This window comes from Pseudophryne corroboree, chromosome 11 (assembly GCF_028390025.1).
Source record: "Pseudophryne corroboree isolate aPseCor3 chromosome 11, aPseCor3.hap2, whole genome shotgun sequence".
NCBI classification, from domain to species: Eukaryota; Metazoa; Chordata; class Amphibia; order Anura; family Myobatrachidae; genus Pseudophryne; species Pseudophryne corroboree.
In genome coordinates, this window is record NC_086454.1 from 65258858 (window position 1) to 65273057 (window position 14200).

The 14200-nt window shown below is 48.3% G+C and overlaps 1 protein-coding gene across 11 annotated transcripts in view; it reads right to left on the reverse strand.

Annotated features, from left to right (window-relative positions):
- The window catches only part of PPP6R3 (protein phosphatase 6 regulatory subunit 3), a 318072-nt gene that overhangs the window by 82612 nt on the left and 221260 nt on the right, over positions 1 to 14200 (reverse strand). The window lies entirely within an intron of this gene.

Genomic DNA, 14200 nt, shown 5'->3' on the forward strand with positions numbered 1-14200 from the left:
CGCAGCGTCCCCCAGATGGAAAGAGATTTTACGGTAAGTAAACAAAAATCCCTATTTCTCTTTCATCCATCTGGGGGACGCTGCGCCATTACTTGTGGGATTTCACAAAGCAAGCAAATAAGAGGAGGGAGACGGAGACGGCATAGCCGTCCGCAAAATGTGACGCCCAACAAAGGCAGTCTACAAACCGAAAGTATGAAAACGGTAAAACTTTTTAAACGAATGCACAGACGACCATGTCGCTGTCTGTCTGACAGCTGCTCAATAGGTGCATCCCTGCGAGCAGCCCAAGAAACTCCAACAGCTCGAGGCGAAGGAGCTCGGATTGATTCAGGAACGGAAACATCAGAAGACTGATATGCTGGTCGAAGTTACCCAACGAGCCACTGTGTACTTGGAAGTCGGCCAATCTTGTTTGGATGCATCAATTAAAAACCAACAAAGCATCCGTATGACGGATAGAATCCGCACAAGATAAAGAAAACCGTAAGGCCCTAAGCACATCTAAAAGTCAACTGGGAATCCTCCCTGGAAGGAGAAAGAGTAACGCTGGAAGGACAATGTCCTGATTTAGATGAAACGCTGACACAACCTTCTGAAGGAATGTTTTGTTAGCAGAACCACCCGATTATCATGAAACACCAACAAGGGTGGTCTGCAAGAAAATAGCTGCCAATATAGATACTCATCTAGCGGAGGTAATTTTTAATAGGAAGACAACAGAGTAACGTTAGATACCGCAATTCTACAGATTACAAAGGCTCAATGGTGATTTTTGAAGAGCCATAAGGACCAAGGTAAAGTCCCAGGGAAGAACCGGAGGAACAAAGGGTGGCTAAATCCGCAGAAACCCCTGAAGGAACGTCCAAACCTCTGAATGATATCCAGTCTCTTTTGAAAAAGAACCGACAAGGCAGAAACCTGACCCACTTATGAAAAAAAATCTCAGACCCTTATTGAGACTCTCCTGAAGCAAGAATAACAGACGAGGAACTCTAAACAAATCCGGTGTTAAACCCCACTGTTTACACCAAGCAATGTAAATACGTCACACTCTGTGGTCAAATTCAGAAGCCAGCGGCTTGCTAGTACTGAATCATAATTTACACAACAGTACGAGAATAAAACCTTTTTTTTTTTTTTGTTTTAAATGAAAACCAGCCAATCCAACCTGGGTAGTGAGATGGTCATGAATCATAAGATGTGGATGCAGAGGGAGTCGGAATGGTTCCTTGATGACCATAGTGCGCAGTAGAGCGCACCACTGTCAGCCTGGCCAATCTGGGGCCACCAGAATGATTGGAAGACCTTCAATCTGAATGCGTTGAAGCAGACCTGGAGCCAGTGGAAATGTTGGCACATATCCCAGTTGAGAGTGCCACAGCGCCGTCAGTGCATCTATTAGAATTGCTTGAGGGTCCTGAGTACGTGACCCGTAGAGAGGTAAGTTTATTGTTGAGACGAGACGCCATCAGATCTACATCGGGTATCGCCGACCGGCTACTAGAGTCAGAAACACCACCCGGTGAAGTTCCTACTCTCCCGGATGCACCGTGTGACGGCTTAAGAAATCCGCTTTCCAGGTCTCGATTCTGGCATGTGAATCGCGGATCTGGCCGGAACCCAATGTTCCGACCATATGAGATCTGAACGTGTCAAGGCGGATCAGCTTCGAGTGTCTCCTTGCTTGTTTATGTAAGCAACCGCCGTGACGGTGTCGGACTGAATCCGCACTGGATGACCCCGTACTCTGGTTTGAATCAGAGTAGTGCCTACCGGATCGTCCTCAACTCAAAGATGTTGATCTGCAACTTTGACTCTTTGACTGGCCCCGAGCCCCTGAAAGTGATGAGTCTGAAAAACCGTACTCCGACCTATGAGGTTGACGTCTGTGGTGACCCTCACCCAAGGCCAAATTGTGAACTGTAAATGCAGCAGTGTTCAAATTCTGGACTGTATGTCCAGAATGAGAAAAACACTTTCTGTTGTTGGTATCGAATAAGAGTCCCATAAACATTATCTTCTGGAAGGAAGCCAAGATGACTTTGGACAATCTATTATTGATCCGAATGGACTGTAGAGTCTCTATTGTGAGACGCAAGTTCTGGTGAAGAATCAACTCTGACGGTGCCCTGATCAACAGATCATCCAAATACAGAGTAATGTTGACTCCCTGACACTGCAAAACTGCCACCGCATGGTCTATGATCTTTGTGAATACCCGAGGAGCCGTGGCTAGGTCAAAGGGAAGAGCCTGAAACTGAAAATGTCAAGGCCGACTGCGAATCTAAGATATTGATGACCCGTACACATAGGAACAAGCAGATAGGCGTCTTATGTCTAATGAAGCCAAATATCCCCCTGGTTCCATGGCGACGATAATAGAGCATCCATTTTGAGCTTTTTTGTTGAAACTAACCGTCCAGTTTGTCACGAGTAAAATCCCCGACCTCTCTGCTGAGCGGGAACTAGAAAAATTTTACTTCATTTCGTTAGAAGACTGGCTGTTGCATGACGAAGAACTCGACGGCTGGAGGGACCGTTTGGAAGAGAAGTGAAGAACACACGATATGGGACTGGTTCCTCGAGATCTAACGTATATCCTCTGGATATGACCTCCGTCACCCACCTATCTGTTTTTGACAGGAGCCACACTTCTTTGAACTGTAGTAACCGAGTCCCAACCGTCACTGCTCCCTCCGGCATCATGCAGTAGGTTTGTCGGTAGGTTTACTTCTACCTCTGAAACTGTCTTCGTGGAGACAGCACGAAAGGAATGGAACTACCTCTTGTCCTGTACATGAAAGGAACGAATCCCTTGTAGTATTCGGTTTCGGAGGAACAGCCGGAAGAAAGGGGCTCCTGCCCTCCTGTAGTAGCTGAATAATCTTCTTTGATTCCGACTCAAAGAGAATCAACCTTCAAAGGGTACCGCCGACATGGTCTGTTTAGAGTCAAAATCGGCATTCCAAACCCGAAGCCAAAGAGACCGTCTTGCTGTCACAGTCAAGGCAGAAATACGGGAGTGTAGCGTAGCAGAACCAATTAAGGCCTCAGTCACATAAGTAAGAGCCTCCAAAATTTGTTCTGCTAATTGAACGGCTTCCGATGGATCGTCAGACTGCATTTCAGATATGACCTGTGCTAGTCAGTCATCCGCAGCCCTGAGGACCCAAGCGCCAGCTAGAATCGTGGTAAAGAAAACAGAATTTAGGCATTGCTTCAATCGTCCTATCTGTAGGATCTTTCAATGTCACCGACTGTACCGAAGGAATAGTTGTAGCTCTTGCTAAAAGTGAAATCGGAGCGTCTACCTTTGGGCTGTTTTCTGTAAAAGGATATAGAAATTTTAATTTCTTAGGGACTTGGAACAAGAATCCGGCTTAAATCAGGGGCTCCTTTAAAATAATAAGAATTTACTCACCGGTAATTCTATTTCTCGGTAGTCCGTAGTGGATGCTGGGAACTCCGTAAGGACCATGGGAATAGCCGGGCTCCGAAGGAGGCTGGGCACTCTAGAAAGATCTTAGACTACCTGGTGTGCACTGGCTCCTCCCACCATGAACCTCTCCAAGCCTCAGTTAGGTACTGTGCCCGGACGAGCGTCCACAATAAGGAAGGATTTTGAATCCCGGTAAGACTCATACCAGCCACACCAATCACACCGTACAACTCGTGATATGAAACACAGTTAACAGTATGAAACAATAGAGCCTCTCAACAGATGGCTCAACAATAACCCGATTTAGTTAACAATAACTATGTACAAGTAATGCAGATAAACCGCACTTGGGATGGGCGCCCAGCATCCACTACGGACTACGAGAAATAGAATTACCGGTGAGTAAATTCTTATTTTCTCTAACGTCCTAGTGGATGCTGGGAACTCCGTAGGACCATGGGGATTATACCAAAGCTCCCAAACGGGCGGGAGAGTGCGGATGACTCTGCAGCACGAATGAGAGAACTCCAGGTCCTCCTCAGCCAGGGTATCAAATTTGTAGAATTTGCAAACGTGTTTGCCCCTGACCAAGTAGCTGCTCGCAAAAGTTGTAAAGCCGAGACCCCTCGGGCAGCCGCCCAAGATGAGCCAACCTTCCTTGTGGAATGGGCATTGACAGATTTTGGCTGTGGCAGGCCTGCCACAGTATGTGCAAGCTGAATTGTACTACAAATCAACGAGCAATAGTCTGCTTAGAAGCAGGAGCACCCAGCTTGTTGGGTGCATATAGGATAAACAGCGAGTCAGATTTTCTGACTCCAGCCGTCCTGGAAACATATTTTCAGGGCCCTGACAACGTCTAGCAACTTGGAGTCCTCCAAATCCTTAGTAGCCGCAGGCACCACAATAGGCTGGTTCAGGTGAAACGCTGACACCACCTTAGGGAGAAACTGGGGACGAGTCCTCAATTCTGCCCTATCCATATGGAAAATCAAATAAGGGCTTTTACAAGACAAAGCCGCCAATTCTGATACTCGCCTGGCAGAAGCCAAGGCCAATAACATAACCACCTTCCATGTGAGATATTTCAGATCCACGGTTTTTAGTGGTTCAAACCAATGTGCTTTTAAGAAAACTCAACACCACGTTGAGATCCCAAGGTGCCACAGGAGGCACAAACGGGGGCTGACTATGCAGCACTCCTTTTATAAATGTCTGAACTTCAGGTACTGAAGCTAGTTCTTTTTTGAAAGAAAATCGACAGAGATCTGTACCCTTAATGGAACCCAATTTAAGGCCCATAGTCACTCCTGCTTGCAGGAAATGCAGAAATCGACCTAGTTGAAATTCCTCTGTTGGGGCCCTTTCGGCCTCACACCATGCAACATATTTTCGCCATATGCGGTGATAATGAGTTGCTGTAACCTCTTTCCTGGCTTTAGTAAGCGTAGGAATTACTTCCTCCGGAATGCCCTTTTCCTTCAGGATCCGGCGTTCAACCGCCATGCCGTCAAACGCAGCCGCGGTAAGTCTTGGAACAGACAGGGCCCCTGCTGCCGCAGGTCCTGACTGAGTGGCAGAGGCCATGGGTCCTCTGATATAAATTCTTGAAGTTCTGGGTACCAAGCTCTTCTTGGCCATCCACGAGTATCGTTCTTACTCCTCGCCTTCTTATTATTCTCAGTACCTTTGGTATGAGAGGCAGAGGGGAGAACACCTAAACCGACTGGTACACCCACGGTGTTACCAGAGCGTCCATAGCTATCGCCTGAGGGTCCCTTGACCTGGAGCAATATCTTTTATAGCTTTTTGTTAAGGCGGGACGCCATCATGTCCACCTGTGGCCTTTCCCAATGGTGTACAATCCTATTGGAAGACTTCTGGAGGAAGTCCCCATTCTCCCGGGTGGAGGTCGTGTCTGTTGAGAAGATCTGCTTCCCAGTTGTCCACTCCGGGAATGAACACTGCTGACAGTGCTAACACATGATTTTCCGCCTATCGGAGAATCCTTGTGGCTTCTGCCATCGCCATCCTGCTTTTTGTGCCGCCCTGTTGATTACATGGGCGACTGCCGTGATGTTGTCTGATTGGATCAGTACCGGCTGGTTTTGAAGCAGAGGCCTTGCTGGCCTCAGGGCATTGTAAATGGCCCTCAGATCCAGAATATTTATGTGTAGGGAAATAACCTGACTTGACCAAAGTCCCTGGAAGTTTCTTCCCTATGTGACTGCCCCCCAGCCTCAAAGGCTGGGATCCATGGTCACTAGGACCTAGTCCTGTATGCCAAACCTGCGGCCCTCTTGAAGATGGGCACTCTGCAGCCACCACAGTAGAGATACCCTGGTCCTTGGAGACAGGGTTATCAGCCTATGCATCGGAAGATGCGATCCGGACCACTTGTCCAACAGGTCCCTCTGAAAAGTTCTTGTATGGAACCTGCCTAATGGGATTGCTTCGTAAGAAGCTACCATTTTTCCCAGGACTCGCGTGCAATGATGCACCGCTACCTATTTTGGTTTCAGGAGGTCTCTGACTAGAGATGACAACTCCTTGGCTTTCTCCTCCGGGAGAAACACTATTTCTGGTTTATGTCCAGAACCATCCCCAGGAACAGTAGATGTGTCATAGGAACCAGCTGTGACTTTGGACTGTTTAGAATCCACCTATGCTGTTGTAGCACTTTCCAAAATAGTGCTACCCCGACTACCAACTGCTCCTTGGACCTCGCCCTTATAACGAGATTGTCCAAGTACGGGATAATTACAACTCCCTTTTTTTGAAGGAGTATCATCATTTCGGCCATTACCTTGATAAAACACCCTCGGTGCCATGTACAGTCCAAACGGCAGTGTCTGGACTTGGTAATGGTAATCCTGTACCACAAATCTGAGGTACTCCTGGCGAGGATGGTAAATGGGGACATGCAGGTAAGCATCCTTGATGTCCCGGGATACCATGTAATCCCCCTCGTCCAGGCTTGCAATAACCGCCCTGAGCGATTCCATCTTGAACTTGAATTTTTTTATGTTCAAGGATTTTAAATATAAAATGGGTCACACCGAACCATGCGGTTTCGGTACCCCAACCCGTGTGGAATAGTAACCCAGTCCTTGTTGAAGTAGGGGCACCTTGAGTATTACCTGCTGGGAATACCGCTTATTAATTGCCTCTAGCACAGCCTCCCTGCCTGAGGGAGTTGTCAGCAAGGCATATTTTAGGAAACGGCTGGGGGGAGACATCTCTAATTCCAGCTTGTACCCCTGAAATACTACTTGGAAGAAACAGGGATCCACCTGTGAGCGAGCCCACTAATTGCTGAAATTTTTGAGGCGGCCCCCCCACCGTACCTGGCTACACCTGTGGAGCACCCGCGTCATGGTGTGTACTCACAGGAGGCGGGGGAAGAATCTTGATTCTGGGAACAGGCTGACTGGTGCAGCTTTTTCCCTCTACCCTTGTCTCTGTACAGAAAGGAAGCGCCATTTGACCCGCTTGCTTTTCTGAAGCCGAAAGGACTAACTTTTTCTGTGAGGAAACCTGAGGTAAAATTATTTCTTCCCAGCAGTTGCTGTGGATACGAGGTCCCAGAGACCATCCCCAAATAATTCCTCACCCTTATAAGGCTCTCTATGCGCTTTTTAAGTCAGCATCACCAGTCCAGTGACAGGTCTCTAATACCCTCCTGACAGAATGGACATTACATTTATTTTGGATGCCAGCCGGCAAAATATCCCTCTGTGCATCCCCCATATATAAGACAACGTCTTTAATATGTTTTTATGTTTGCCAACTATTATCCCTGTTTGACAGGGTCACCAACCACGCTGCAGCAGCACTATCTGCAGGTCTCAGTCTAGTACCTGAGTGTGTAAATACAGACTTCAGGATAGCCTCCTGTTTTTTATCAACAGGTACCTATTAAAGTGGCCGTATCCTAAGACGGCAGTGCAACCTTTTTTGACAAACGTGTGAGCGCCTTATCCACCCTAGGGGATATCTCCCAGCGTAACTTATCCTCCTGGCGGGGAAGGGTACGCCATCAGTAACTTTTTATAAATTACCAGTTTCTTAACGGGGGAACCCACGGTTTTCACACACTTCATTTATTCATCTGATGGGGGAACAAAACACTGCCTGTTTTTTCTCCCCAAACCTAAAACCCATTTATAGAGGTTAAAGTCAGAAATGTATAACACATTTTTTATTGCCGGGATCAAGTCACGGATTGGATTGTGTATATGTCTCCACCTTGTCGACACTGGAGTCAGACTCCGTGTCGACATCTGTGTCTGCCATCTGAGAGAGCGGGCGTTTTTGAGCCCCTGATGGCCTTTGAGACGCCTGGGCAGGCGCGGGCTGCGAAGCCGGCTGTCCCACAGCTGTTACGTCATCCACCCTTTTATGTAAGGAGTTCACACTGTCGGTTAATACCTTTTACCTCTCTATCCACTCTGGTGTCGGCCCCACAGGGGGCGACATCACATATATCGGCCTCTGTTCCGTCACCATATAAGCCTCCTCATTCAACATGTCGACACAGCCGTACCGACACACCGCAGACACACAGGGAATGCTCTAAACGAGGACAGGACCCACAAAAGCCCTTTGGGGGGACAGAGTGAGAGTATGCCAGCACACACCAGAGCGCTATATAATGCAGGGACTAACTGAGTTATGTCCCCTATAGCTTTATATCTATATCTATATCTATATATATATATATATATATATCTATATATATATCTATATATATATATATATATATCTATATATATATATATATATATATCTATCTATATCTATATATATATCTATCTATATATATATATATATATCTATATATATATATATATATATATATATATATCTATATCTATATATATATAATGTATACTGCGCCTAAATTTAGTGCCCCCTCTCTCTTTTTTTAACCCTTGTAGACTGCAGGGGAGAGCCAGGGAGCTTCCCTCCAACGGAGCTGTGAGGGAAAATGGCGCCAGTGTGCTGAGGAGATAGGCTCCGCCCCTTTTTCGCGGCCTATTCTCCAGTTTTTTATGGACTTCTGGCAGGGGTATTTACCTCATATATAGCCCCTGGGGCTATATATTGAGGTATTTTTGCCAGCCAAGGTGTTTTTATTGCTGCCTCAGGGCGCCCCCCCCCAGCGCCCTGCACCCTCAGTGACCGGAGTATGAAGTGTGTGAGAGGAGCAATGGCGCACAGCTGCAGTGCTGTGCGCTACCTTGGTGAAGACTGAGTCTTCATGCCGCCGATTTTCCGGACCATCTTCTTGCTTCTGGCTCTGTAAGGGGGACGGCGGCGCGGCTCCGGGACCGAACATCAAGGCTGGGCCTGCGGTCGATCCCTCTGGAGCTAATGGTGTCCAGTAGCCTAAGAAGCCCAATCCGGCTGCAAGCAGGCGAGTTCGCTTCTTCTCCCCTTAGTCCCTCGCTGCAGTGAGCCTGTTGCCAGCAGGTCTCACTGAAAAGAACAAATTCTAAGACTATAACTTTCTAAGAGCTCAGGAGAGCCCCTAGTGTGCATCCAACCTCGGCCGGGCACGAAATCTAACTGAGGCTTGGAGGAGGGTCATGGTGGGAGGAGCCAGTGCACACCAGGTAGTCTAAGATCTTTCTAGAGTGCCCAGCCTCCTTCGGAGCCCGCTATTCCCCATGGTCCTTACGGAGTTCCCAGCATCCACTAGGACGTTAGAGAAATCCCTGTTATTAAGAGTCTGACGGATGGTGTCTAACAGCAATCTAACACCTGAGCTAGTAAAACAATAATGTTTCCAGACCGAAACTTCGTCCCACTCTGGGTCTTCGTCCCCCTTCTCCAATGGGAATGACTAACTCCTCCCCCATAAAGTTATAGCGGGCAACGGTTGTGACCTTGTTGTAGCAGAAAAACTGCCGGCAGAGTTTACAAACTTGTTTAGGGATTGTTAAATTAGCAAGACATCTGCGCATATTTTGAGCCCACGGAGGCAGATACAGGTCCGCAGAACCTCCATGTTGGTCCACCACAGATGCACCAGAGCATAAAGCACAGAGGGTACCTGCGGCCGTTCTACCCTTAGCGAGCTTTGACTCACATTGCAAGCAGGCAATTTAAAACCCCCAAGGGTGTCTTCCCCCGTGTAGATCTGTCTGGAAAATTCTGGTCTCGCCAGGATTTGAACACGGGATGCACGCATAACAGGAGGAGACTGTAACCACTATGCCATCACTGACCACCTTATGTTCATAATGAATTTTTTTTTTTTAAACAAATGCACTACCAATGAACTATAAACTCAGTAGAGTAGTGGTCAGTACTGTGAAGCATACTGTGTAATTTATATTGAAAACAAAGTCTGATAACTCATTAAAGTATAGAATAACACAATGCCCCCAAAGTATACTTGCTGTTAGGTGACCTCCACTGAATAAACAGGGTGAGTAGTACTGAAAAAGTGTCCAAGCTGTGTGCTGTGTGTTGCACTGCGTCCCCCGTACTGCCTCTGGAGAAGATGGCGCCCGGAGCTTTGTAGACGCTGGACGGGAGTGCGCCAGGTAGTGCAGGGCGGGAATCCGTCCCTTCTCTGAAGCAAGTAAGCGCCGGGTAGCTCAGCGTAGGCGCGCTATAACCGGAAGTCTACAGTTCCCGTGTTCGGGTAGCGGCTCCTGCACACCGCTACATACAGCGGCTCTGTTCGGGAAGCGGCTCCCGGGTGTCGCTACTTACAGCGGCTCTGTTCGAGCAGTGGCTCCCGCGCGCCGCTATGTACAGAGGCTCCGATTGGCAGTGGCTCCCGCGCGCCGCTACTTACAGCGGCTCTGTTCGGCTCTATCGATCCCCCAGGGAGTGACTCACCACTCTCCCGGGCTACTCAGCTAACAACAGTAGCAGGAATAAATAAATCCTTGGTACTGTGCTCCACGGTTCACCTCCGGAGAGAGAGCAGAGTGTGTTTTGGGGGGAAGGGGGGGGGGGGGTAGAGGGGGAATCAAGTAATAAATATTATATATATTTGTGCAAATTGTATATATATTATTCTATGAATGAAATATATATAGAAAGATATAGGAAGGATAGACCAATACTGTCATAGACAGATTGTGTCTATCCTGTACCTTCTCACTGCCGACTTCTTAGAAATAGGAATCCAGCCCCAGTGACCGAAGTGTGGTGACCTTCCAGCGGCAGATTATAGAGTGGGAACTCTTATCTAACCCCACTCTAGTAGTACCTGTCACCTGTATACAGGGACTAGGCACTTAAATAAGAAAATACCTAACTAAGATCTTCAGAGAGAAAAAAATCTGTGTCTGTACTCCACAGGCACAAAACAAAAACTGAGGTACTGGCTAGGCAGGAAGGAGATGGGAGGGGTTAGAATGGGGAGGAGTCAGGTTTTAATAGTTCTGTGCCAAACTCCACAACCACACACCTCTAACCCACAAGTAATGGCACAGCGTCCCCCAGATGGATGAAAGAGAAATGAGGTTTATATTGCTGCCCAGGGCGCCCCCCCTGCGCCCTGCACCCTTACAGTGACTGCCGTGTGTGAGGTGCCTGGGAGCAATGGCGCACAGCTGCACTGCTGTGCGTTACCTCAGTGAAGATCATGAAGTCTTCTGCTGCCTCCTAAGTCTTCTTTTCTTCTCATACTCACCCGGCTTCTATCTTCCGGCTCTGTGAGGAGGACGGCGGCGCGGCTCCGGGACGAACTCCAGGGTAAGACCTGTGTTCTGACTCCCTCTGGAGCTAATGGTGTCCAGTAGCCTAAGAAGCAGAGCCTTGAAACTCACAGAAGTAGGTCTGCTTCTCTCTCCTCAGTCCCTCGATGCAGGGAGTCTGTTGCCAGCAGGCTCCCTGAAAATAAAAAACCTAACAAATATACTTTCTGTCAGAAAGCTCAGGAGAGCTCTCTGAAAAGCACCCAGTCTCCACCGGGCACAGTATCAAACTGAGGTCTGGAGGAGGGGCATAGAGGGAGGAGCCAGTGCATCTAAAGTCTTTCTTAAAGTGCCCATGTCTCCTGCAGAGCCCGTCTATCCCCATGGTCCTTACGGAGTCCCCAGCATCCTCTAGGACGTAAGGAAAAAAAAAAAAACTAAAGAAGCTACTTAAAAACAGTCCCTTTAGAAAAAGGACTTTCGCCTTACCTGTAAAATCCTTTTCATCAAGTCCAAGGGGGGGACAGGCATTAAACCATGGGTATATGTGGTCAGCCGAGCCGGTCACTAAACAGTTAAAATCTCAGAGCAGCCTAGGCTCCTCCCCTACTCATTCCCCAGCTCGCCAATTAGGTAAACAAGTACAAGGGAGGGAAGGGTAGTGGTGGAGGGGTGGGGGAGGGAAGGGTAGTGGTGGAGGGGTGGGGGAGGGAAGTGTGGGAAGGGAAGGTCCGTCAACCACAAGGTCTGCTTAGAAACCATCCAGCCTTGTTTGTTGAAATCAAGGAGGAGACAATTTTACGGAAGTTGTCCACAAAAATAGGAAGAGCTCTCACGTCGTCTAAAGAAGAAGAATCTAGAGCCTGGAACAAGGTAATCACAATATCCTGATTGATGTGAAATTTAGAAACCATTTTAGGAAGGTATCCCAGTTGAGTTCTGAGAATGGCCCTATCACAGTGAATTATAAGAAACAGAGCAACAAGATAACGCACTCAGATCAGATATCTGCCTAGTAAAGGCTATGGCTAAAAGCCCATACAGATGGGCCGATGCAGGAGAGATGTGTGCTGAGCGAACCGCTCCGCACACATCTCTCCCTCCGCTCAGCACAATGTGTGCTGAGCGTGCGGGGGAAGACACGGGGGGGGGGGGGGGGGGGCAATCTAGCAGCAGCGATAGCGATGCGCGGGGCTGCGCATCGCTATCGCTGTAGGGGGTACACACAGAGCGATAATGCTGAAATTCTAAGCAATCTAGTCAGATTGCTTAGAATATCGCTCCGTGAGTACCCTCCTTAAGAGAAAGGCTGTTTTAAAGGTAAGCCAACAAATAGTACAAAGGGAGCAGTTTGTGGATCTCGAGTACTAACAAAAATTACCAAGGAGCCACCGGAGAAACAAACTGAGGCTGTATATGAAGGACCCCCTGCAAAGAGACCGGACATCTGGCAACATGGTTATCTGCAGCTGATCGAGGACAGAAAGGGCCAAAACCTGCACTTTCAAGGATGAAAGGCGAAGGCCCAAATCAATACCTGCTTGTAGAAAGTACAGAATCCATGAGGCAGAAGGGCCTAGGATTCAAGCCACGAGACGAACCGCAATCAAAATATGTCCGCCAAACTCTGTGATAAATCCTGGCCAAGGAAGGTTTCAGAGCCTGAAGCATGGTACGAATGACTGATCAATAAACTCTTAGCTCTTAAGATGGGTATCTCCACAGCCACCCCGTCTAGGCAGTGCAGATCCAGATGGGAGCATGGGCCCTGAAACCGTAGATCTGGCCTGGGAGAAAGAAGCAACAATGGAGAGGCCCTGTAAAGGCCTTGTAAAGGCCACGCATGGCTTTGCACACAAAGCCATGCGTGGCCAGTGAAGCCATGAGATTCACAGGGCCGCCTTCCTGTTTCAATATGCAGTGGACCCGCTTAATCAGGGAGATTTGAGGAAACATGTAGACGAGTGGAAACTTCCATCATCCACAAGGAGAACTCACGGATTGTTGGTGCGTGAGCAACACATTGGAAGTCGGGTGTTGTGGCAAGATGCCATCAGGTCGATGTCTGGCCGGCCCAAGCGATGCACAAAGAGCTGAAAGACATCCGGGTAGAGGGCCGACTCGCCCCAATAAACATCTCGGAGACTGAGAAAGTCTGCCTCCCTTTACGCCAGGGATGTACATCGCTGCCAGGGCAGGAAGGTGATGCTCTGCCTACAGAAGAATTTAACCCACTTCCAGCATGGAGGCGCAGCTGCGTGTGCTTGCCTGATTTATGTAGGCGCATTGTCCGACTGAACCTTCACAGTCGCCTTTGAAAAAGAGGCAGCACTATGCAGAGAGCCCTGTACACAGCTCTGAGCTCCCGGATGTTAATCGAAAGTCTGCTCTTCTGAGCGGTCCTTTGACTCTGGAACGTTCTTTGGCAAGTGACTGCCCCCCATCCCCAAAGACCTGCATCTGATCAGCAGGACCCAATTCTGGACCTAAAAGGGGAGGCCCTTTTCCAGGTGTAACTGATGGAGCCACCACAAGAAGGAACAACGGACCTCCCATGGAAAGAATCATCTATGATTTCAGACGAAGGGGGGAGTGGTTCCAACGCCGCAGGATTTCCCACTGCAAGATTCGGGAGTAAAACTGAGCATATTCCACCATGTTGAAGGTCGAGACCAGAGAGCCCAGGACTTGAATGCAAGAGTAAATAGACATCAGTCTGCGACCCAAGAAAGAACAAATCTTTGTCTGTACGGACTGGTAAGGAAACCGCATTGGACACTGGAGCTCAGCAAGGCTCCCAGATGTAACCTCTCGAGACAATGGCAAACAAAAAAAATGGCAGACTGGCATGGGGTACAGTAGGGTAAGGAGCCTGGGCTGCTGTGAGAAGAATTTAACCGTTTGGTGCCCAGCTCTGCTCACTACCTATATCCATGGTTTAATGTCTGTATCCCAACATGGATGAGAATGAAAACAGTGCCCTTCTCCGCGAGGCACCAGACTGAAACTGGATGCCAGTGATTGGGGGTGGGATACAGAGGAGAGGGTGCCTGTGCTGCTGGGAAATAAATCTTAACTATTTGGTGCCCAGAGTTCA